A 25,875-nucleotide genomic window follows, 5' to 3' on the forward strand; every position below is an offset into this window, starting at 1 on the left:
TTTAGGTCTTTAATCCATTTTGAGTTTATTTTTGTGTATGTTGTTAGGAAGTGTTCTAATTTTATTCTTTTACATGTAGCTGTTAGGTTTTCCCAGCACCACTTATTGAAGAGGCTGTCTTTTCTCCATTGTATATTCTTGCCTCCTTTATCAAAGATAAGGTGACCATATGTGTGTGGGTTTATCTCTGGGCTTTCTATCCTCTTCCATTGATCTATATTTCTGTTTTTGTGCCAGTACCATACTGTCTTGATTACTATAGTTTTGTAGTATAGTCTGAAGTCAGGGAGCCTGATTCCTCCAGCTCCGTTTTTCTCGCTCAAGATTGTTTTGGCTATGCGGGACTTTTGCGTTTCCATACAAACTGTGAAATTTTTTTTCTAGTTCTGCGTAAGTGTCATTGGTAGTTCGACAGGGATTGCATTCAATCTGTAGATTGCTTTGGGTCGTATAGTCATTTTCACAACGTTGAGTCTTCCAGTCCAAGAACATGGTATATCTCTACATCTGTTTGTGTCATCTTTGATTCCTTTCATCAGTGTCTCAGAGTTTTCTGCATAGAAGTCTTTTGTCTCCTTAGGTAGTTTATTCCTAGGTATTTTATTCTTTTCTTTGCAGTGATATTTGGGAGTGTTTCCTTAATTTCTCTTTCAGATTTCTCATCCATAGTGTATAGGAATGCAAGAGATTTCTGTGCATTAATTTTGTATCCTGCTATGTTACCAGACTCATTGATTAGCTCTGGTAGTTTTCTGGTAGCATCTTTAGGATTCTCTATGTATAATATCATGTCATCTGCAAACAGTGACAGCATTACTTCTTTCTGATTTGGATTCCTTTCATTTCTTTTCCTTCTCTGATTTCTGTGGCTAAAACTTCAAAAGCTATTTTGAATAATAGTGGTGAGACTGGGCAACCCTCTGTTGTTCCTGATCTTAGTGGAAATGTTTTCAGTTTTCACCATTGAGACTGTGATGTTGGCTGTGTGTTTGTCATGTATGGCTGTAATTATGTTGAGGTAGGTTCCCTCTATGCCTACTTTCTGGAGGGTTTTTATCAGAAATGGTTGTTGAATTTTTTAAAAGCGTTTTCTGCATCTTTGGAGATTATCATATGGATTTTATCCTTCAATTAATTAATGTGGTGTATCACATGGATTGATTTGCATATATTGAAGAATCCTTGCATTCCTGGGATAAACCCCACTTGATCATGGTGTATCATCCTTTTAATGTGCTGTTGGATTCTCTTTGCTAGTATTTTGTTGAGGATTTTTGCATCTATGTTTATCAGTGATATAGTCCTGTAGTTTTGTTTTTTTGTGACATATTTGACTGGTTTTGGTATCAGGGTGATGGTGGCCTCATAGAATGAGTTTGGGAGTGTTCCTTCCTCTGCTATATTTTGGAAGAGTTTGAGAAAGATAACTGTTAGCTCTTCTCTAAATGTTTGACAGAATTCGCCTGTGTTGCCATCTGGTCCTGGACTTTTGTTTGTTAGAAGATTTTAAATCACAGTTTCAATTTCAGTGCTTGTGATTGGTCTGTTTATATTTTCTACTTCTAACTGGTTCAGTCTTTGAAGGTTGTGCTTTTCTGAGAGCTTGTCCCTTTCTTCCACTTTATTCATTTTATTGGTATATAGTTGCTTGTAGTAATCTCTCATGATCCTTTGTATTTCTGCAGTGTCAGTTGTTACTACTCCTTTTTCATTTCTAATTCTATTCATTTGAGTCTTCTCCATTTCTTTCTTGATGAGTCTGGCTAATGGTTTATCAATGTTATTTATCTTCTCAAAGAACCAGCTTTTAGTTTTATTGATCTTTGCTATTGCTTCCTTCATTTCTTTTTCATTTGTTTCTGATCTGATCTTTATGATTCCTTTCCTTCTGCTAACTTTTAGGTTTTTCTGTTCTTCTTTCTCTAGTTGCTTTAGGTGTAAGTTTAGGTTGTTTATTTGAGATGTTTCTTGTTTCTTGAGGTAGGATTATATTGCTATAAACTTCCCTCTTAGAACTGTTTTGCAGCATCCCATACGTTTTGGATCGTCCTGTCTTCACTGTCATTTGTTTCAAGGTACTTTTTGTTTTTCTCTTTTATTTCTTCAGTGATCTTTTAGTTATTTAGTAGTATATTGTTTAGCCTCCATGTGTTTGTATTTTTTACAGTTTTTTTCTGTAATTGATATCTAGTCTTATAGCATTGTGGTCAGAAAAGATACTTGATATGATTTCAATTTTCCTAAACTTACCAAGGCTTGTTTTGTGACCCAAGATATGATCTATCCTGGTGAAAGTTCCATGAGCACTTGAGAAGAAAGTGTATTCTGTTGGTTTTGGATGGAATATCCTATAAATATCAATTAAGTCCATCTTGTTTAATATGTCATTTAAAGCTTGTGTTTCCTTATTTATTTTCATTTTGGAAGATCAGTACTTTGGTGAAAGTGGGGTATTAAAGTCCCCTACTATGAGTGTGTTACTATCAGTTTCCCCTTTTATGGTTGTTAGCATTTGCCTTATGTATTGAGGTGCTCCTATGGTGGGTGCATAAATGTCTCAAAGTATTGTGTCTTCTTCTTCGATTGATCCCTTGATCATTATGTAGTGTCCTTCTTTGTCTCTTGTAATAGCCTTATTTTAAAGTCTATCTTGTTTGATATGATAATTGCTACTCCAGCTTTCTTTTGATTTCCATTTTCATGGAAAATCTTTTTCCATCCTCTCACTTTGTCTGTATGTGTCCCTATGTCTGAAGTGGGTCTCTTGTAGACAGCATATATATGGGTCTTGTTTTTGTATCCATTCAGCCAGTCTTTGTTTTGGTTGGAGCATTTAATCCATTTACGTCTATGGTAATTATCAATATGTATGTTCCTATTACCATTTTCTTAATTATTTTCAGCATGTTATTTTAGGTCTTTTCCTTCTCTTTTGTTTTCTGCCTAGAGAAGTTCCTTTAGCATTTGTTGTAAAGCTGGTTTGGTGGTGCTGAATTCTCTTAGCTTTTGCTTGTTTGTAAGCTTTTAATTTCTCCATTGAATCTGAATGAGATCCTTGGAGAGTAGAGTAATCTTGGTTGTAGTTTTTTCCCCTTCATCACTTTAAATATGTCCTGCCACTCCCTTCTTGCTTGCAGAGTTTATGCTGAAAGTTCAGCTGTTAACCTTATGGGGATTACCTTGTATGTTACTTGTTTTTCCCTTGCTGCTTTTAATATTTTTCTTTGTGTTTAATTTTTGATAGTTTGATTAATATGTCTTGGTGTGTTTCTTTTGGTTTTATCCTGTATGGGTTTTTCTGCACTTACTGGACTGAATTGACTATTTCCTTCCCATATTAGGGAAGTTTTCTACTATGATGTCTTCAAATATTTTCTCAGTCACTTTCTTTTTCTCTTCTTCTGGGAACCCTAGAATTTGAATGTTGGTGCATTTAATGTTGTCCCAGAAGTCTCTGAGACTGTCCTCAATTCTTTTCATTCTTTTTTTCTTTATTCTGTTCTGTGGTAGTTATTTCCACTATTTTATCTTCCAGGTCACTTATTCATTCTACTGCCTCAGTTATTCTGCTATTGATTCCTTCTAGAAAAATTTTAATTTCATTTATTTTGTTGTTCATCATTTTTGTTTTCTCTTTAGTTCTTCTAGGTCCTTTTTAAACGTTTCTTGTATTTTCTCTATTCTATTTCCAATATTTTGATCATCTTTACTATCATCACTCTGAATTCTTTTTCAGGTAAACTGCCTATGTCCTCTTCTTTTGGTTTGTCTGGTGGGTTTGTACTTTGCTACTTCATCTGCTGCGTATTTTTCTGTTTTCTCATTTTGCTTAACTTACTGTGTTTGGGTCTACTTTTCGCAGGCTGCAGGTTCATAGTTCCTGTTTTTGGTGCCTTCTCCCAGTGGGTAAGATTTGTTCAGTGGGTTATGTAGGCTTCCTGTTTGTGGGGACTGTTTCCTATGTTCTGGTGGATGAGGCTGGATATTGTCTTTCTGTTGAGTAGGACCACCTCCAGTGGTGTGTTTTGGGGTGTCTGTGACCTTATTATGATTTTAGGCAGCCTCTCTGCTAATGGATGGGGCTGTGTTCGTTTCTCACTAGTTGTTTGGCATGGGGTGTCCACCACTGGAGCTTGCTTATCATTGAGTGGAGTTGGGTCTTAGCATTGAGATGGATATTTCTTGGAGACCTCTCACTGATTGATATTTCATGGGGCTGGGAGGTCTCTGGTGGTCCAATGTCCTGAACTTGGCTCTCCCACCTAAGAGGCTCAGGCCTGACACCTGGTCAGAGCACCAAGCCCCTGTCAGCCACACGGCATCTATGTGACTTTGACCAAGCCACTTAACCTCCCTGTGCCTCAGTGTCTGTTTCCTCATCTATAAACTGGTGTTTGGCAGAGATGCTTTGCAGCTGTACTTTGAGAGATATACAGTGGTCAACCTCCCTGGAACCAGTTCTGACTTCAGGAAAAGTCCTGACCCAAGGTGGCCATCCCTGGTTTCACATCAATATGATCTCAGGCACATATCTCTTTGTTTTTCCATTTTGTTTTTAAGTTATTTGTTGAAACAACTGGCCTGCAGTCCCAAGGATGGTCAGGGCTCAGCCGGTAGGGTCTCCAGAACCGGCAGACTCAGAGAGGTCATCCTCCCATTGGGCTTCAGGGAAGCTCAGTGACAGCAGAGGGAAGAAATCCCAAGCCTGGAGTTCCATCTCTGGGGAAACGCAGGTTCTGTTTTGAAGTACCTGTGCTTAAATAACTTGGTTTTGTGTTAGCAGTATGGACTTGGATAAGTATGTTCATTTTTTAAATGCAGAATGCAGACAGTTCCTTCAGTAGATGAATTAATTTATATGAGCTGACTTACAAAGTATTTTTAATTATTTGACTAAAAAATGTAATGCTCATCTTTTGAAATAATCTGGAAAATAAAGATATATAAAGAACAAATATCTCAAATTTTACTGCTCAAAATTAAATGCTGATTACACTTTGGCTCATTTTATTGCACTCTTTTACCTATGTCTATACTGATATTGATTTAAAATTTAGGATAAATGTATATAATATTTAATCTACTTTTTAACTTAACTTTTCTTATATTTATGTCTATATAATAATTGCATAGTATTCACTATATAGTTGTAGGTTTACACAGTTATATTTTTAAAATTTGACCTAATGGAGAATCATATCTTTGGGTAGATTTTTTTTTTTTACTATTATAAATAATGTTAAAATAAAAATCCTGAGACTAAATTGTGACAGCTAATCATAGTGATCAATAGCACAGATATTTGGAACTTGGCAACGTGGATTCTAATTCAGGATTTACCAAATGACCAGCTGGATGATCTTGGTTAAATTATTTATCATATCTCAGCTAATAGAGATTTCTGCTAGGTAAAATGGAGTTGATAATAATAATGCCTTTTCATGGGCTTGTTATAAGAATTTAATAAACGTATATTTATATAACAGGTAGAACATTGTCCAGCATATAGTGAATGATATGTACTTCATACAAACACATAACAAACACCCACATATGTGGACACACAGAGTATCCTGTATACATCTTATCCTGTTAACTCTGGTTAAAAAACACAAAAACCAAAAAATTCTTGGCCTCAAAACTTTTATACATTAAGTTTTTGATATATAAATCTCTCAAAATATTTTTATATGCACCAACCCTGTTTGAGAATGTTCAGATTTCTATACACATGTCAACACATGTTATTTTTATAAATATTCTCCTATTTGGTATTCTAAAAACAATACTTTCTTTTTGCATTTCCCTGATTATGAATTAGTTTACCATGGTATTATGTTTTCCTTTGACATTTGAATTTATTCTCATGTTTTCTAAGTGGAAAAGTGAAACATTTGTTTAAAAATTACTGTTTTATTATTTTCAATAATTTATCATTTTCAAAAATTATTTTCTTGGCTAACATTTTTAGAACAATATTATAAATACTACATACTTTTAAAATTAATGGCAATATCTGTAGTTTCACAACTAAGAATAACTTAAAAGCTTTTGTACAAAGGAAGCCATCAGCAAAATGAAAAGACAACCTATTGACTAGGAGAAAATATTTGCAAACGATGTGACTTACAAGGACTTAACTTCTAAAATATACAAATAGCTCATACAGCTCAATATCAAAAAAACAAGCAACCCAATTAAAAAATGGGCAGAAGACCTAAGTAGACATTTCTCCAAAGAAGACATGCAGATGGCCATCAGGCACATGAGAAGATGATCAACATCTTGCAAATCAAATCCACAATGAGGTATCACTTCACGCCAGTCAGAATGGCCATCAGAAAGTCTACAAATAAAAAATGCTAGAGAGGGTTTGGAGAAAAGGGAACACTCTTACACTGTTGGTGGGAATGTAAATTGGTGCAGCCAGTATGGAAAACAGTATGGAGTTTTCCTTAAAAAAAACTAAAAATGGGGGATTCCCTAGCAGTCTAGTGGTTAGAACTCCATACTTCCACTGCAGGGGGTCCAGGTTCAATCCCTGGTCGGGGAACTGAGATCCCACAATCTGCACAGTGCAGTCAAAAATTTTAAGAAGTAAATGTTTTAAAAATCTGTAAATAGAGCTACTATTTGATCCAGGAATTCCATTCAGAGGTATATATCCAGAAAAACAAAAACGCTGATTCAAGATGATATATGCACCCCAATGTTTACAGCAGCAGTATTTACAGTAGCCCAGAAGTGAAAACAACACAAGTGCCCATCAATAGACAGTTGGTTTAAGAAGATGTTGTATAGTATATATATATATATATATATATATATATACACATACACACACTAGAGTATTACTCAGCCATAAAAAAGAATGAAATATTGCCATTTGCAGCAACATGGATGGAAGCAGAGAATATCATACTAAGTGAAGTAATTCAGAGAATGACAAATATCATATGATATCACTTATATGTGGAATCTTAAAAAATGATACAAATGAACTTTATTTAGAAAACAGAGATACATTCACAGACATAGAAGACAAACTTATGGTTACAAAAGGGGAAAAGGAGAGAAGGGATACATTAGCAGTGTGGGATTAACAGATACAAACTACTATACACAAAATAGATAAGCAATGAGGATTTACTGTATAACATAGGAAACTCTATTCAATGTCTTGAAATAACCTATGATGGAAAATAATCTGAAAAATATAGAGAGATATACATAAATGATTTTATTATTGTCTAACATGCTAACTAAATATGCTTCAGTTATCCAATTGAAAGCTAAATTTAGTTTCTTGACAACAAAGGTAATAAGGAAACCATGAAAAGTTTTATACTTCTCATTATGTGATAAGGCAAAGCCAACATGGTTTTTGAAAAGAAACATCTTCCTGACAATCCATGTGAAATCCAAAAAAATTGATCCTTATACACCTTCAGAGATTTTTTTTTTAATGGCTCTTGGTTTTCTTTTATCAGTTGGTCTTTTTATTTTCAATGGAAATGTTAATTTACTTTTCTTAAATATATTGATAAGATAAATCATATTAATTTCCTGGTACTGATTTATCTTGCTATCATTCATGATGCATTAATATATTATTCATTAATGTGCTACTGAATTTGATTTGCTAAGATTATATTTAGGATATTTGCAGTGATCTTCAAACATGAAACTGATCTTAATTTTTGTTTGTTTATTTGGATTTGTGAATTGTAGGTATGCTTGTACCATAAACACTTTCTTCTAATATCCTCTGGAATATTGTTAGTGGAATTAGAATTATTTTTTTCCTATGGAATATTGTTAATAAAATTCAAATGCTATTTTCCCCTCAATATTTGATTGAGCTGAACTGTTATATTTTTGATCGGTAGTACTTTGATAATTTTCAGGCCCTAGCTCATCTTAATTATATAAGTTTTCCAATTATTTTGAAATCAGCAAATTTCATTTTCTTAGAAAATTATCCACTTGTTCCATATTTCTAAATTCATTTTTGTGGAGGAACTTATGATTCCTTTAATTTCCTCTGTATCTATATTTATTTTTAATTAAGTATTTATTTGATGTGTTGTTTCCTTTATCATATGGGTTGATCATTTAACATTTTTAAAAAGCATACTTGTGTGTGTGTATATATATATATATTCTACTTTTAAAATTTATTCAAAAGCATTAATATTTACTTGTATCTTTATTAAATAATTCTTCAATTTATCATTGCTCAAATATTAGCTCTTCATAATTTTACTGACAAACCTTTTGAGATATGAATTAGCTTCCTCATAGCCATTAACTCTATGACATTTTACCTAATTGTTAATTCAGGAAATAAATCTAAATATCTTTTGAGGAATTTTTTAAACATTAGAGTGAGGAATAAGTATCTATCATGTTTCCATCATTAAAAATTTATAACTGTATGACATTAGCCACCTTTACCTTAAGGAATACACCTTCAATTAAAATTTCCTTTTTGGCTACCAGGTTTACTCTGAAATTTTCACTTTCAAGTCTCTTTTTCTTGTGTAAGGAAAACAAACTATCTTTTCTCTCTCTAAGGCTATTAATTAGGTGTATCTTTTAATTCAGATTTTATTTTTAAGTCATTTTATACATAAGCAAAATAGACATTAAGATATAGAGATTTCCCATGTACTCTCTCGCCCACTCATTGCATAGTTTCCCCTGTATCAACTGCCCCACCAGAGTGGTATGTTTATTACAACTGATGAACCTACATTAACACATAGACACATCATAATCACTCAAAGTTCATAATTTAAATCACTGTTCACTATATTCTATGGGTTTGGAGAAATGTATAATGACATGTATTTATCATGGTATCACACAGAGTATTTTCACGGCCCTAAACATTTTCTGTGTATGCCTATTCATTCCCCAATCCCCAACCCCTGATCTTTTTACTGTCTTCTTAGTTTTGCCTTTTCCAGAAAGTCATGTAGCTCGAATCATACAGTATGCCACCTCTCAGGTTGGATTATTTTGCTTATCAATATGAATTTAAGACTTCTCTTTCATCACTTTATAACTTATTTCATTTTAATGCTAGATAATATTCCATTGTCTAGATGTACAGCAGTTTATTTATTCACCTACTGAAGAACATCTTGGTTGCTTCCAAGTTTGGGAAAATACCAAGGAATGGCAATTGTTGGATTTTATGATATGAGTAGGTTTAGTTCTGTAAAGAACTGGCAAAATATCTTCTAAAGTGGCTCTACCATACTTAGTATATTTTTCATTGGTTTGTTTCTCCCTGTATTATCTTTATTTCTTTGGGATTTCACTTCTTACTTTATATATATTATACATATATATTTATAATACATATTTTAATGCAGGAGGTTTTCTGAAAAAATCTGATAATTCACGGTGGCCAAGAAGAAAAGTAATAAAAATTTTATTGGAATCTGTGTATGGAAGAGTAGTATATTTTAACTAGTAGACTTCACTCTAAGGTGATCTGATTTTGCCCTTTGGATTGGTGTTTCTCTAAAAGAAAATTTTCAGTCTCCTAAATTATGTGTTGAAATCTAATCACAAGTGTTCTAAGAGCTGAGTGGGAGGATAGGCATAGGGTATCAATGTTCAGTTTATGAAATTTTATTCCGTACTTGGATGTTGAGTAGGGTGACCCATAATCTTGGGTTAAGTACTACAGGAACAGAAACTAAGACAGAGATGTAGATGCTTAGGACTTATTAAAGGAGGGTCTCTTTAGCAGAAACCTTAATGGTATGAGGGAAGCTGAATAAAGAAGAGAAATAACTATGGTCTTAAACAAATTACAGCCTTGGCCTAATCCATAAGAGAGATATGGGAGTGACCTGGGACATAAATATGACCATATGATGCTTCTGTACCTGTGTACCAGTAATACTTTGCCTCCTTCTTTTTGGTGTTGGTCGTGGTAATAATATAACTCTCAGGCATCTCTGGTCAACCAAAGAGAAATTCTGTAGAGAAGTGCATAGGCATAGGGCACTGCCCTTATGAGATGAAAACTCTACTAAGGAAAAGGATCTGGCTGGTTGGGTTCCCACGTGAGTATGTCCTAGGGTCCAAACTCTTTCTGGTTCAACATCTGCAGGGAGTAAACTGGGTAGGTAAGGAATGTTCTAGGATTAAATTATGTCATATTTTTAAACTAAAAATCTTACTTTTTTGTACCAATGTGTATTGAAATGCAGCTATACCTTGTCAAGAATCCAGTGCCTCCAATTTCTCAGTCTTTTTAGGATTCTGTGGTGTGATCCATCTTACATGTATAACTTCCCTATTACTGGCTTATGGTCTTAATTCTCTTTGCTTTTCCAAGTCACTTAAGACTTTTTTCATTTCCAGTTGTAAAAATGTTGCTGTCAGGCTCTATTTTCTTTATTCTTGTGTACTTTATGTGCTTATGATCTTTTTATCCATTTGACTTTCAGAGTGGTTTCGGGAGGGAGAAGTCATAAATAGAGGACTATTAAAATAGAGGACTATTTAAATAGTCCTCTATTTAAATAGAGGACACAATGATTTACTTCTATAGAGTATTCCCATTTGAGAAGAGTGTTTCTAGGAACATGGAATAAAAATGATAAAAATCAGGGTAATATTATATAATAATGAAAATATTTAATTAAAATAATTAAAGAGGAGCTAAACTGTTTAAAATTTTTTCATGTCATTTTATTTAATTCTGACAGCATCTGTAAATGGTAAATTTTGAGACAGTTTGTATTACAATTACAATCAGTTGAATGATCTGTCAAGTGGAGATGTACCAAGAATACAGGTTCTTGTGAAGATAAAGTCCATAATTTTAATTATATGAATTTATTTCTTAATATTATTTAATAATTTAATGAATTTTAATTCATTAAAAAATGTAACATTGTGCCTGGCATATAGAATGTACGTGTGGTAGGCAAAATAATGTCTCCCACCCCCCCACAAGGATGTGCACATCCTAATACTCCAGAAACTTGCAAATATTTAATGTTACATAGCCAGGGAGGATTAGGTTGCAGATGGAATTAAAGTTGTTAATCAAATGATAAATAGTTTATCCTAGATTACCCAGGTGAACCCAATGTAATCACAAGTGTTCTTTAAACATGTAAGATGGAGGCAGAGAGTCAGAGGAAGCTGAAGGGAAGCAAATTTGGAGTGAGGAGATGTAAAGAATCAAACTGACATTCCTGGAAAAGGTGGAAGGAAACAACAGGCCAAAGAATACCTGGACCCCATGGAAACTGGGAAAAGTTAAGGAAAGGGATTCTCTCCTAGAGCTTCCAAAGGGAACACAGCTCTGCTGACAGCTTGATTTTACTCCAGTAAGACTCACATTTCTGGCCTGTAGAATTTTAAGATAAATTTCTCTTGTTTCGAGCCACCATATTAGTAGTAATTTCTTGACACAGAAATAGGAAACAAATACAGGACGTAATAAGTATTACTTTTTATAATTCCATTTGAAAGATGAAGAAAATGAGCAAAAGAGACTTAAGTAACATTCCAGAGGTCATATTGTAAATATTAGAGTCAGAGTATAAACCCAGAATGTCTGAATTCCAAAATATCCTATGCTTGTAACTACTATGCTAATAACTTAATGCTTATTATACTACAAGAAAAAAAATCAAGAGAAAAACGTAACCGAGGCTTTCCTGCATAGTTATGAAGTTATCATTAATTATAGTGAAATAACACATTCAAATATCAAATAAACAGTTTTACTTCAAAGAAGTTAAAAAGAGTGGCTAATTAAATTCTAAACTCTAATTTGTAAGTTCATTTTTGGCAAATAAAATTTATAATAAAAGAAATTATAGAGTATGTATAGCATATTTATGGACATTTTGTTTTACTCAAAGAATTTTCTTTTCAATTTTAGGTATACTAATCATACTTCAGTACAAATAAGAATAATTACATTTTCAGTCTTAGCATAGCTTACATACGATCATATTCATAAACAAGTTCAGTAATTCTGCATAGATGAGTTGAATATATTCAAATCAACATTTCTTAGTCAGTTATACAAATGCAAGTGTGTACAGATTTTCAAATTTCTAGTATAATGCACCACTTAATATATACTAAATAAGTGTGGACAACCATACATATCATGTTTTCCATTTTTAATGTGAAGAAGAAATTTGAAGTTTCTATTGGCTTAACACTCTGTGCTCAGCTGCAATTTAATCAAGTATAACAAGATCTTGAGTGCTTTGAAATAGGCATGTTTCAGAGAAAAGAGTTGGCTTAAATTAAGCATAGAAGAGTGCCTAGAACATAGATACTAGATTAAAATCACTGAATTTACACCTAAAACTAGTATAATATTGTATATCAATTATACTTCAATTTAAAAAGCTGTTTAATGAACAAAGGAATAATACCATGTCCTATGGAATGAATTGTGTCCCCCTAAAATTCCTATGTTGAATCTCTATCCCAATGTGATGGAGATGGGGCCTTTGGGATTTAGATTTAGATTAATACATTAGGGTGGGACCCTCATGATGGGATTAGTGCCCTTTAAAGAGACACCATAGAGCTTGCTCTCTTTCTCTTTACCATATGAGAACAAGTCAGGAAAAGGCTCCTCACCAAAACTCTACCCTGCTGCAACCCTGATCTCTCAGGATTTCCAAACTCCAGAGCTGTTAGAAAGCAAAAGTCTGTTGTTTAAGCTACCCAGTTTATGATATTTTGTTACAGCAGCCTGAGTGAGGACACACAAAGAACTTATATATTAAGGAGATCATTTAAATTAGAAGTATTTTATGTACCTGACCTAAGTAAAGACCATGTTACTTGGAAAAAATAAATTCAAAGTGCAATTGTTAATAACTGGATTTTATTGTTGTTAGAATAAGGTTAAACCAATAGAATAATATTGACTATATAGGAGTTCATTAAAATTATGTCTAGACATATATCTAAGGGGGGGTACACACCATCAATGTTTTAGCGATAAATGTTTGTTGTGAACCACGCCTAACTCATCTTCCCATTTAAGCACATTGGCAAATATGGATATAATTTAATTTATGAATTCTCTAAGAATTGTAGAGGATTCTGCATATTCAACTTTTTCACAGCCAGTAAGTGTGAAACAAAACTTTGTACAGTCGGCCCTCTGTATCTGCAAATAAGCAGGGCAGATCATATAATAATTTGATGAGAAAAATAAGTATTGGAATAATAGAAGTACATATGAAAATTTAGAGTATTATTATGTTATTAATTAAAATTATTATGTTTCACATAGTAACATAATTACTTTCTGAACTAAGAAAAATATAACTTCTAACTCACCTACAAAGCTTGCATAACTGGATTAACTATGAAACGTTCTTTCTGTCTTTCTCATTGAATCTGGCAGGAAATCCCAATCTCTTAATTATCTTTTAGCCACATGTATTTTTTATGACAAACATTAGTAAATAATAAAATAATCAAATGGTATTTTGCATACTGGAAGATAGAAGTGGAGAAAGAAGTGGCAATTACTAATTCTTTTTTATAGTTAGAGATCTTGGGAAAAGAAATCATTTGAGAACAAAATTAAATATTAATATGGTCACCTGATACAATATGTTGCATCTATACTTCAGCCAAAAGTAATGTTTTCAAGGAAAAGATATATTTGAAAATGACAAAAGAACAATGTACTCTTATTAAACTGAATATAAAAATTTTAAAAATCCATATGAGTATTTAGCACTCATACTTTTGAAAATATTCTAATTAAAATAAAAACCTGTATAACTTTTATATAGTTGAATTTTATTTTTACCTTTTATAGTTTTTTTACCTTTCTAATAATTTTTTAAATTTATATTTAATCCAAAAATATTTGCTAAATAATTCATCTAATTATTTGATGTTATTCTTTATATTAGTTTTCCTTTTTTATATTGTTTTATAGAAATTGTCACCATGACTTATTGTTCTCCCTAATTATTATTCAGATATCAACTAAGCTCCTAACTTTCCTGGAAGAAGATTACTTTCTATGAGTAACTCACATGCCCTGACTTTCATAGTATTGCATCAAACCCACTTTTTACAATTCTTATGAGTTGGAATTTTATATATATTGGTGTTTTATACATTAGTGTTTTACTTTAGTGTGTGTGTTTTAATATAATCCTCTATTTCTTTTTGTTAAACTCTAAGCTCTGTGACAGCAGAAACATGTCTGATTTACTATCCTTAGGACTTTTCTAATGTGTCAGATACATTGTAGGTATGACAGTCCTTATTTGTTGAATGGATGAATAAACTGAGCTAAGCTACCATTTTATTTGGAAGGCAGGAATGGTTAATTTGAATAGAGTAAATCTAGAGTAAATGGAAATTTATTTAGAGTAAATAAAAATATAAAGGAACAAATATTTTAAAAATCAGATAATAAGATTATACTTTAAGCTTTACAAGGCCCATATGTTAGCACAATGATGTTTTTACCATGAAAAGTATGGCTAGAATCAATTGTTGTGATTATGTAAAAGAAGAGCAGCTCATCACTACTGTATTCTAATTAGGGATTATAATATCTTAATTCAAGTGTTGTTTCTTTTATCCTTACATTATTTTCAGTTCATTTTGTTTATGGCCTATTTCTCATATTCTACACCAAGGTAGAAAGACATTCATTTAAAATGATTCTATCTATTCATTGTTATAGAACCTTCCTACCCTTTAATTGGAAGTACTTTCAGTTATAAAAAGATATTCAGACAGTTCCAGTATCTCCTTAGAAATGAAAGAGGTAAAAAAAAATTGACACTTAAAAACTAAGTAGACTATCTCTCAGCTGTTAGATGTTCTAATCTGAGAAGTAGAAATTATTTGAAAAAGGAAAAACAGAAATAATAATTTTTTCTAGTAGAGTGAAAAAATCCAAAATTATAAAAATAATTTTGAAAATAACCAAAGCCTTTACCATACTGATTCCAAATATGCAAAGAAATGTTATAGTTATATAGATTTAAGTTCATTTTAGTTCATTTATATCACTTTGTAAAATTGGATACTACATGTGAGTGATATCATATGATATTTGTCTTTCTCTGCTGGCTTACTTCACTTAGTATGATAACCTTTAGGTCCATCCATGTTGCTGCAAATGGCATTATTTCATTCTTTTTATGGCTGAGTTATATTCCATTGTATATATGTACCACATCTTCCTTATCCATTCATCTGTTGATGGACAATTAGGTTGCTTCCATGTCTTGGCTATTGTAAACAGTGCTGCAATGAACATGGGGTGTTTGTGTCCTTTAGAACCATGGTTTTCTCCAGATATATGCCCAGGAGTGGGATTGCTGTATCATATGGTAGTTTTATTTTTAGTTTTTTAAGGAACGTCTGTACTGTTCTCTATAGTGGGTGTACCAATTTACATTCTCAGCAACAGTGCAGGAGGGTTCCCTTTTCTCAACACACTCTCCAGCATTTATTGTTTGTAGATTTTTTGATGATGGCCATTCTGACTGGTGTGAGGTGGTACCTCACTGTAGTTTTGATTTGCATTTCTCTGATAATTAGTGGTGTTGAGCATTTTTCATGTGCTTAAAACAGAAAGAGACTCACAGATTTTGAAAGCAAACTTCTGTTTACCAAAGGAGAAACGTGGGGGAGAGTGATAAATTAGGAGGTTGGGATTAACATACACACATTACGATATATAAATAGATAACCAACAAGGACCTACTGTATACACAGGGACCTTTCCTCAATATTCTGTAATAACCTACATGGTAAAAGAGTCTGAAAAAATGAATATATATATTACATATATATGTATAACTGAATCACATTGTTTTACACCTGAAACTAACACATTGTAAATCAACTATACTCCAATAAAAGTTTTAAAAAAGAATAAATTTTTAATAAGGTTTTTAAAAATTTAAATTAATCAGATGAATTTAAAATAATTTTCTCTCTTTGAATAAATGTAGATACCACATTAACTTTTATTTTTTAGTAGATCAGATTATCATCCTAATATTGTTTGGGAAAATTCTGAGAATAAATATCTCCTTTGAGTTTGAAACTTTAATTGTTCATCAGATTTTATACCAGATTTACAGTCTACATTTTTCTATTGGATATATCAATAGAACAGATTTACAGAGCAAAGTTTTAAACTTCTTGATTTGGAAATGAGAGAATAAATGCATATATTTCTACTTACGATTTTCTATATCTACTCACAAGATCAATTCAACGAATTATGGGTCACTAGACATTTTATCACCCTTCAGGCAAAGAAAAATATATGTACATATATATAGCTAAAGAATATTACAGACACATAGCAGTCTCATCTGTGAAAATCTAAAAAGAGGTGAAAACTATGATATCTGCAGCTTCTGAAATGTACTGTTAAGAGATGGTGACAGAGATATTGATAACAGATCCATCTATCTGGTACATCTTTTGGGGGGTCAGCAGAGAGCCTGTGATGTCCACATGAGGTGAGAAAAAGATTGGTCTTTACAGTCCGTTTTTTTAACAGTTTTATCACAGTATCACCAGTGAACTAAACATCAAAGGTTACAGCAGAGTGAAACATAACAGTTTTGTGCATCTCAGAAAACAGTCCAGCAGTGAAGTATCTTTCTTTATAACTCAGTAATGCTGGGCTGAATAAGTATAGAGAATAAATATTGGGTAACCCAAAGCTTCATTCAGTTTCTTCCATAGATGGCTCTAGTAGCACTTAGTTGTCTTTAACTTCATTCAAAACAATTTTGTTAGATTTATGTGACAGCTGTCATATCAGCGTGCATTTAAAAAAAGACATCAGAATTGGTGATTTTTGTGTAGCCATTTTAATATTGATGACAGAGGAAAAAAGGCAACGTTTTCTGCATATTATGCTTTATTATTTCAAGAAAGGTAAAAACACAACTGAAATGCACAAAAAGATTTGTGCAGTGTATGGAGAAGGTGCTGTGACTGATTGAACGTGTCAAAAGTGGTTTGCAAAGTTTCATGCTGGAGATTTCTTGCTGGACGATGTTCCACAGTTGGGTAGACCAGTTGAAGTTGACAGCGATCAAATCAAGACATTAATTGAGAACAGTCAATGTTATACCATGCAGGAGGTAGCCAACATACTCAAAATATCCAAATCAAGTGTTGAAAATCATTTGCGCTAGCTTGGTTATGTGAATCACTTTGATGTTTGGTTTCCACATAAGTTAAATGAAAAAAAACTTTAAAAAAAAATTTATTTATTTATTTTTGGCTGTGTTGGGTCTTTGTTGCTGCATGAGAGCTTTCTCTAGTTGTGGTGAGCAGGGGCTACTTTGTTGCAGTGCGCGTGCTTCTCATTGCGGTGGCTTCTCTTGTTGCAGAGCATGGGCTCTAGGCACATGGGCTTCAGTAGTTGTGGCACGCAGGCTCAGTAGTTGTGGCTCACGGGCTCTAGAGTGCAGGCTCAGTGGTTGTGGTGCATGGACTTTGTTGCTCCGCGGCATGTGGGATCTTCCCAGACCAGGGCTCGAACCTGTGTTCCCTGCATTGTCAGGCGGATTCTGTTTTTTTTTTTTTTTTTGCGGTACGTGGACCTCTCACTGTTGTGGCCTCTCCCGCTGCGGAGCACAGGCTCCGGACGCGCAGGCCAAGCAGCCATGGCTCACGGGCCCACGGGCCCAGCCGCTCCGTGGCATGTGGGATCTTCCCGGACCGGGGCACAAACCCATGTCCCCTGCATCGGCAGGCGGACTCTCAACCACTGTGCCACCAGGGAAGCCCAAGGCGGATTCTTAACCACTTCACCACCAGAGAAGTCCCCCAAAAAACCTTCTTGACCATATTTCCACATGAAATTCTCTACTGAAACTTAATGAGAACATTCCATATTTAAAACAAATTGTGACAGGCAATGAAAATTGGATACTGTACAATAGTGTGGAACAGAAAATATCATGGGGCAAGGGAAATGAACCACCACCAACCACACCAAAGGCTGGTCTTCATCCAAAGAAGGTGATGTTGTCTATATGGTGGGATTGGAAGGGAGTCCTCTATTATGAGCTCCTTCCAGAAAACCAAACGATTAATTCCCACAAGTACTGTTCCCAATTAGACCAACTGAAAATGCCATTTGATGAAAAGCATCCAGAGTTAGTCAACAGAAAAAGCATAATCTTCTCTCAGGATAATGCAAGACCACATGTTTCTTTGATGACGAGGTAAAAACTGTTATAGCTTGGCTGGAAAGTTCTGATTCATCCACCATATGCAGCAGACATTGCACCTTCCTATTTCCATTTATTCTGGTCTTTACAAAATTCTCTTAATGGAAAAAATTTCAATTCCCTGGAAGACTGTAATAGGCACCTGGAACAGTTCTTTGTTCAAAAAGATTAAATGTTTTGGGACGATGGAATTACGAAGTTGCCTGAAAAATGACAGAAGGTAGTGAAACAAAAGGGTGAATATTAAAGTTCTTCATAAAAGTGAAAAACGTGTCTTTTATTTTTACTTAAAAAACAGAAGGCACTTTTTGGCCCACCCAATACAAAATCCCCTCGACAAATATTTATTGCACCATTACGAAGTGCTAGGCACTGTGATGGACACTTAGAACATCCAGTGTTTGCCCTTATGGTCTTCCCAGTGGGATGGAGGAACCACCAAATAACAACACATTATAATACATAATAACACATTATAAATAACAACGCCAGGGCACTATGAATACAATATAAAATATTCCCCACAAAGTTATGAGAACATAGAGAAAAGGGATCTCATCCAGCTTAGAGACAAGAGAACAGTTTTTGGAAGTTTACAGGTTTTGTTTGTTTGTTTTGAGTTTTTCTTTCTTTTTTTTTTTTTTTTTAGAAGAAATAAGGCAAAGAGAATACCATAAAAAGGGAATAGTATGTGCAAACTACAGAGATGTGAAAGTACCGAGATGTACTTACATTCAAGTAAGTACAAGTGATTTGGTGTGATGACTCGCAAAATATATGTTGGATGACCAGGAGAAGAAGACCAAATAAAAATTTAGGCAGAGGCTAGATAGCAGAGGATAATACAGTGAAAGACAGAATCATCATTTTAAAAAGTCCATAAATTATAAATGATTAGATAAAAGAGATGACTAAAAGAATGGATATGATAAATTGTTTAAATGGTAATAATATATGCTAAGTGCTTTATGTGGATTATCTCCTTTAATCCTTCAAATATCTGTACGAGCACTATTATTCTCATTTTGTACATAGGGGGAAAGACTCAGAGTGCTTCACTAAATTGTCCAAGTCACCCAATCAGTAAATCTTCAAATTCAGGTAGTCTGCCATCAAATGTTGACCCCTTTACCTCTCTATTATGCTGCAAACCTATTCTAGAATTTTGATTGGGCATTGAAGTAAGTGAAAGTGTCATTTATTAGAGTAAAAAATGCTTTTTTAAAGAAATGGAAATGAGAAGATACTTCAGTTTAAGATTTGTTGAGTTTGAGAAGTCTTCAGAACATTCAATGAGATGTAAATGATAGGAAATTCAATATACACATCTGAAAAACAAAACAAAGAATTCTGCAGTAAAATATAGATTGTTTAATGACTTATTAGACAAGTCATCTTCCTTGGAGAATTCATGTATAAGAAAAGATCATGAATGAGATCTTGAGAAACAAAGTAGCATTAAAGAGACAGCCTTCATTTAAGGCAATCACAACATTTGTGGAGAGCTCTAATTGAAAGAAAACTCTTGATAATTTTTCCACGTAAATATAGCTAATAATTTTATCTTTATAGCAATTTAAAACAAATATATTTATATTCTTCTAATGAAGATTCTTTTAATATTTAAATATAGCCATGATATGTTACTTAGTCAATTCCTTTTCAGGAGATTCCCCCATTATTATAACACAAATCCTAAATATTAGCACCCTCAGAAATACTTCTTGGATTATGATATTGCCTCTAGAAAGCACCTGTTAAAACATCTGTTCCTGGGTAGAGAAGAAGATTGCAATTACTTTAGAATATACTAGTTTATTAGGTTAACCTTATTGAGAAAGTTCAAATTCCTAAGTAAAATCAACTTAAAATAAAGCAGTTTTTACTCTAGAGGCAGAGGACAACCCAGAGAAGTGCTACCTTCCATGAAGGTACCCTTTAGTGACACACCAGAAGCCGCAGAGTCATCATGAGCTCCCTGGAGCAAATCATTTGGACAGAAATTCAGAAAATGGAAAGGAGCTAAAAGCCTATTATAGTGTTTTATGAAATTTTCCATTGTTGACCTCACAAACATCAGGAACAAATTTACAGTCAGTGTCAACTAGGTTTGGAAAATATGTTTATAACAGGTTGTATGCATGTTTTTCATTGAATATATAGTGTTGGTGCTTACTTAGCCCTGTTACACAATCTGATTTCTTTTAATTCAGAGTTTTCTTCATATATTCAGTAGAAAAATTGCAAGTCATTTGCTACGTTCAAAGCATGGCTCTGAATGTAGAGATGGATAAGACTCATTTATTTTTATTTTTTCTGTGAAGTAAGGAAACTTTAGTCTTCAAGTTTTCAAAAAATATTCATATTTTATATTATGAGACTGTTGAAAGTTTGTGATAAATATAAACCAGGAACTTTAACTTCATAAAATATAAAACACTGAATAGTAATATTTTAGGTATTATTGATGAAGTTGAGTATATATAATAAATTTGAAACTTGTTAGAACATGCTAGACATAACAGTTGAGCTGTATTTTTAAGTAAGTAGTGTTTCTTAATATTATATACAGAAGTGACACAAATTTGAGTGTTTAACTTCACATTTTTCCAAAGTAGGTGTATCACCTGGTGGTTATTTAATATTAAAAACTCTGAATTTTAAAAAAATGATTTATTTTTGCAGATGAATTGTATGTTCCTGACTACGACCCAAACTATGAAGCTTAAAGATGTAAAACCACAAAGTGGATTTCAGCAATTAGTCTGTTAGTACTAGTATTAAATATCAAATTAAAAAGAAGAGGTAGATTACCATAAAAGCTTTGATGCATTTTTGATATCAGACAAAAACAAATTACTCAGAAAAAGGCAACATATCATGATCAAAACCTTTACTTATTTTTCACTTCTTTCTATGCCTCAATAATACTTTTCCCCAGTTGGAGCTATCAAAATATTCAATAATTATGCATAATAAGTTTAGAATCATAAAACAATGCAGTATTATACTTTAAAAGTTATGCTCAAGCAGTTATAGAGATTAAAATAAAATTATATAGTCCAATTTCAAAACTTCTTTTGTAATGATAATTTTCTTACAGAACAACTGGTGTCTGATAGCAAGGGTGGTTTTTCCATTGTATTGCTTCAGGATTAATTAAAATACTTGTTATAGTGCATTACAAATGGAAATCAAACATGCCACTGATGAAGGTTGGTTTCACTGATGATTATAATTGTCCTGTGGCTTTCTCATGGTCATAACCACATAATTCACCTTTATTCTCATTAAGCCCTTTTAAACCCCACCAAAATGACCCAAATATTTAATAAACTCATATCAATTAGACAATATACTATCATTACTCATGACAGTATTATCAAATAAAGTATTTCACCAATCAGTATTCCTGACAAAATTTAATATAACAATATATCTTATGTAAAATGCCCAAATATTATTTGCTCACAAAACAAAACTATATTTTGTCAGGTCGATTTATTCAAATCATCTATGGTATGAATCCAAATTTCTTAGTTTTGTAAACTCTCTCCATTTTTCTGCACCATTTTTTGGTGTGCATTAGAATTTCATTGGAGGGGAACCTCCTTGTAAATATCTCCATTTTATTGTTCAGCTAATTTGGCGACATGATCTCAAGTGAAAAGAAGGAAAAGGGAAAGGAAGAAAGGCCAAGGCACCAGTGAATTATCCAACTGGTCACCACCAGCCCGAGGGCCTCAGACTTGCCTGCTGGAAAGATAGAAAAGGAGAGCAGTCATCCACTGGTTCCTGTTCTCTTTGGTCAAATGGTAGTCCATGGAGCGTTTACTCTTTAGAACTCCCAGGTTTTTGTGTGCATGAGTACTGAGTAGTTTTTCAGGTGTCCAGAGGCCTGGCTTCAGAAAGACCCTGGGGTAGAAAGCAAGTGCCATAGTGAAACTGAGCAAGGTACTGTCCAGTATACTTGTGCAAAGCTGTTTACTGCAGCAAGGGCTGGAGGTGAGTTGAGCAGCAGATGCAAACAGTAAGTGCTCATGTAAGTTTTTGGGTTAAGTGCTCATTCCATGAAATGAATCTGAGTATGCAGTGTCCATGCTTAAAAATCTGCATGGCTTCCAAAAATTTAAGATCCTTACCACACAAGAATTCTCTGGGAAGCTGTATATATCCCTCCAAATCTGAGTCAAGTTTCTTTTTAAGTGATCCTGTGCTTACAACAGTCTCTGGAATAGAGGTAGATGGGAGCTCCTCATTATCAAAGAATGATTAGTACAGGAAAAAGACACTTAAAATAGATCTATTTAAAACTGGAATCAAAATTTCATAGAAAATAGTGGCAGAGGCAATAATGGACTGGGATGGGGGCGTGGCTAATAGAAGAATTACAATGAAAGTAAGAAATAAAAACATAGCTTATTTTCTGTTATATTTCAACAAGTTTTAACATATAGAGACACTATATTCTCATTCTCAAATACATTGTCAGAGTGTTACTTCTTTGCATAGAATTTTTCTGATATTTTGTAATATTGTGAAATTACATTCTTTATCACAGTTTGGGTTTTACAAAAGGATCCTAAAGAATGTCATGTTTATTAAAATATATGTTTTTATTAGTTTCCCCAAAAGACTACCTTAAATCTTGATTTCTAAAACATTATTTTAAAAAAAAATTATTGACATACCTTTTATCAACATTTTCTTCTTCATTTGTTGTTAAACCTCTTAAGGTATTCATTTGGCAGTGGCTTTGTATGTGACTGGAATAGTCCATGAACATTATTTTATTGACATACTGAAAATGAGATTCTTGCAAGATACACACTTTCACTTTCTCATTAATTTGCATTATATTTGCATTACATTGACTAATGTTTACAGGACACAATTGTTAGTGAACAGAGTTATTGATAAAGAACTTGAGGAGAGGAGCAGGGATATTCAGTAATGTTAAGTGGCTGAAAAGGGACAGGGAAATCTTTTACTAGAGAATAATTTTATAAATTGTCAGTTCCTGAGTGATTATTTTTGCACTATAGCAAATTTTGTTTATCTTTTCAACCTCGTAACTATGGGGATTCAGAGAATGAATAGGTAATGAGAATACACTGTATGTTTACTTTTTATTCTTTTATTGTTCTCATAGGAGCTTTCCTATTCTATTAAAATTGCCAGTGTACTCCTACTTCTCCAATTAGATCCTAAATTCTGTAAGGTTGTTTGACTTTTAATAACAAAAAAGCATTATCAATAATAGATAATTATTGATTATATGATTTACTTTTGGACAACAGTTTTGGTAAGACCCGTACTTGAATTATCTCATTGACCTTTTCATGACAACCCTAGAAGATGCTGTACACTTCAGTTGCTAATTATTATTCCATATTACATGTCAGAAGACCAAAGTACAAAAAGAAAAGTCATTTTTTCAAGCACATGCATAAAAGTGGTAGAGTCGGGATTCAAATTTAGGTTGGGCATCAGAGTCCCTATATTTCTTATAAAATGGCAATAAAATATAGAGACTGTGAGCTGGACTGGATGAAGTCCTCCCTTCTTTTTTTTAAAAAGAAGTTCCCATAGGTGATGCTTTTTGCAACATATTGGGAGACACAAAATGTCTGGTTGTCTCTTTCTTGTTGATGTTCGTTTTGACCAATATGTTTGAGTATAGTCACCTTGATTGTTCTCTTACAGTCTTTCACCTAATGATTTGTGCAGCCATTAATGCCAGATCCATTATTCCATTAGTGATTGCAAAATGGTCGACGTCTAATTCTATTATTCCTTATGCATTTATCAGATAAAATTCTTTTGTTAAAAAAAAACAACTCTCATCAGCTTCAAGAATAATAGGACACATACTAAATTATTTCCCTTATTTAGTGGGTTTTGTCTTTTTGCATACTCTTTTCCTACCTCCCTACCTTCCTAACTCCTCATGGAATAGAACACTAAGCTGTTATCTCTTCAAGGAAGCTTCCTCTGACTTCTCATCCAAGCCTCATTTAGTACTCTTCCTCTATATTCCATTTTATCCTCATCCTATCTATGTTATAATATAACTGTAGCCTCTGAATGATTATTTTCCTCTGTCTCACTTCCTAAAAGATACATTCCCTGGAGGCAGGGTAGTATGTCATATGCCTTTTTCCTTCCAGATCTTAATACCCTGCTTTTTAAATATTAGATGAAAGAAGGTTGACTAAAATAATGGAATTAAAAGGAAAAATCAAGATCATGCATAGTAAGTTCCACTAGTTCTTAACACCATGTTTTTCAAGTATTGAATGAAAGAAAAGCTGAATGTCTATTGAATTAATAAGATTAGAGGTAAATACTCAATGACACAGTCTGAGGAAATACCAGCAGTCCTGGTCCTCAGGAGAACATAGAAGTAGAAATGATTTGCTAGTATAAGTGAACATCTGTCTTTAAAACGTTCCAGCAAGGAAAGACATTTACCTCAAATTAAGCTTATGTCAGTTCTCTGTAACACCATGAGAGCATACAGGGAAATTTTATGATTACAACAGAATTTGCCTAAGTGATATAAAAATGAATATTGTTTCATTATACCTGAATCTAAGCAATTGAAGCTGTTACAGAACTAAACTATGAATTATCTCAATACACCAGACTGTTACTGGGCATGTCTGGAGACATTTTCCTGATCAATAAACAATAGGATTTGTTTTTATCAGCTGGATACAGATTTGTGCACCCATTTTGTCCTGTCCGAAAGCTAGTTTCCAATCCTTAATTAGCATTACCACCTTGACTATCATGGCCCTTTCTAACACTTAAGAAAAAAAAAAAAATCTTACCTTTTCCTATAAATGGACTACTCAATGAATTGCTTCACTAGAGGTGAGTTAATAAACTTGGCTTTGTATTTTTTCCTTGTGCTCCTTTTTTATTCTTTAACATCAGAAATGTGATAGAAACCATGGAATATAGTTAATTTATATACCTGATAGAAGTCACATTCTTAACTAACTCCATCTCTCCCAATCTTTTGTCTAAGATTTTATACAATAAACCAGATCCTTAATTTTTTTAGTACTGAACTATATCTTCAAGGTTGTGACTTAAGCTTTGGTCAGTTCTTTTTTGTGTGGGGGTTCAGCTATAGGCTCACTGCAGTGGATTGGTGTTAACTTCAAAGTAGTAGACCAAGGCTTTTGACTGATTTCTGAGGAATGAGTAGAATACAGCATAGTTTATGATCTCAACATCTGAAGACAAACTGACTGCTTTTGAATCCCAGTTCTGCCACTTTCTAGATAAGTGGACAAGTTATGTAACCTCTCTATGTTTCGGTTAACTAATATAGCTATTGTAAGAATTAAATAAGTTAATAGATATTAAGTATGTTAAGTACTTATAATCATGCTGGGGACATAGTAAGCACTTAACAAAAATGTTAGCTATTGCTATTATCCTCTTGTATAAATGTACCTTAATATATTCACCAGTGCTCTCACATTTCCTATTGGATATCACCAGCCTCTCTTCATGAACTGTTACAGTTCAAGAGAAATGAGAAATACAGATAGAACATAGTACCTGGCACATCCTTAAGTATGCAAAACATATTTGAGGA

The sequence above is a fragment of the Kogia breviceps genome, chromosome 6, assembly GCF_026419965.1.
Source record: "Kogia breviceps isolate mKogBre1 chromosome 6, mKogBre1 haplotype 1, whole genome shotgun sequence".
Lineage (NCBI taxonomy): Eukaryota > Metazoa > Chordata > Mammalia > Artiodactyla > Physeteridae > Kogia > Kogia breviceps.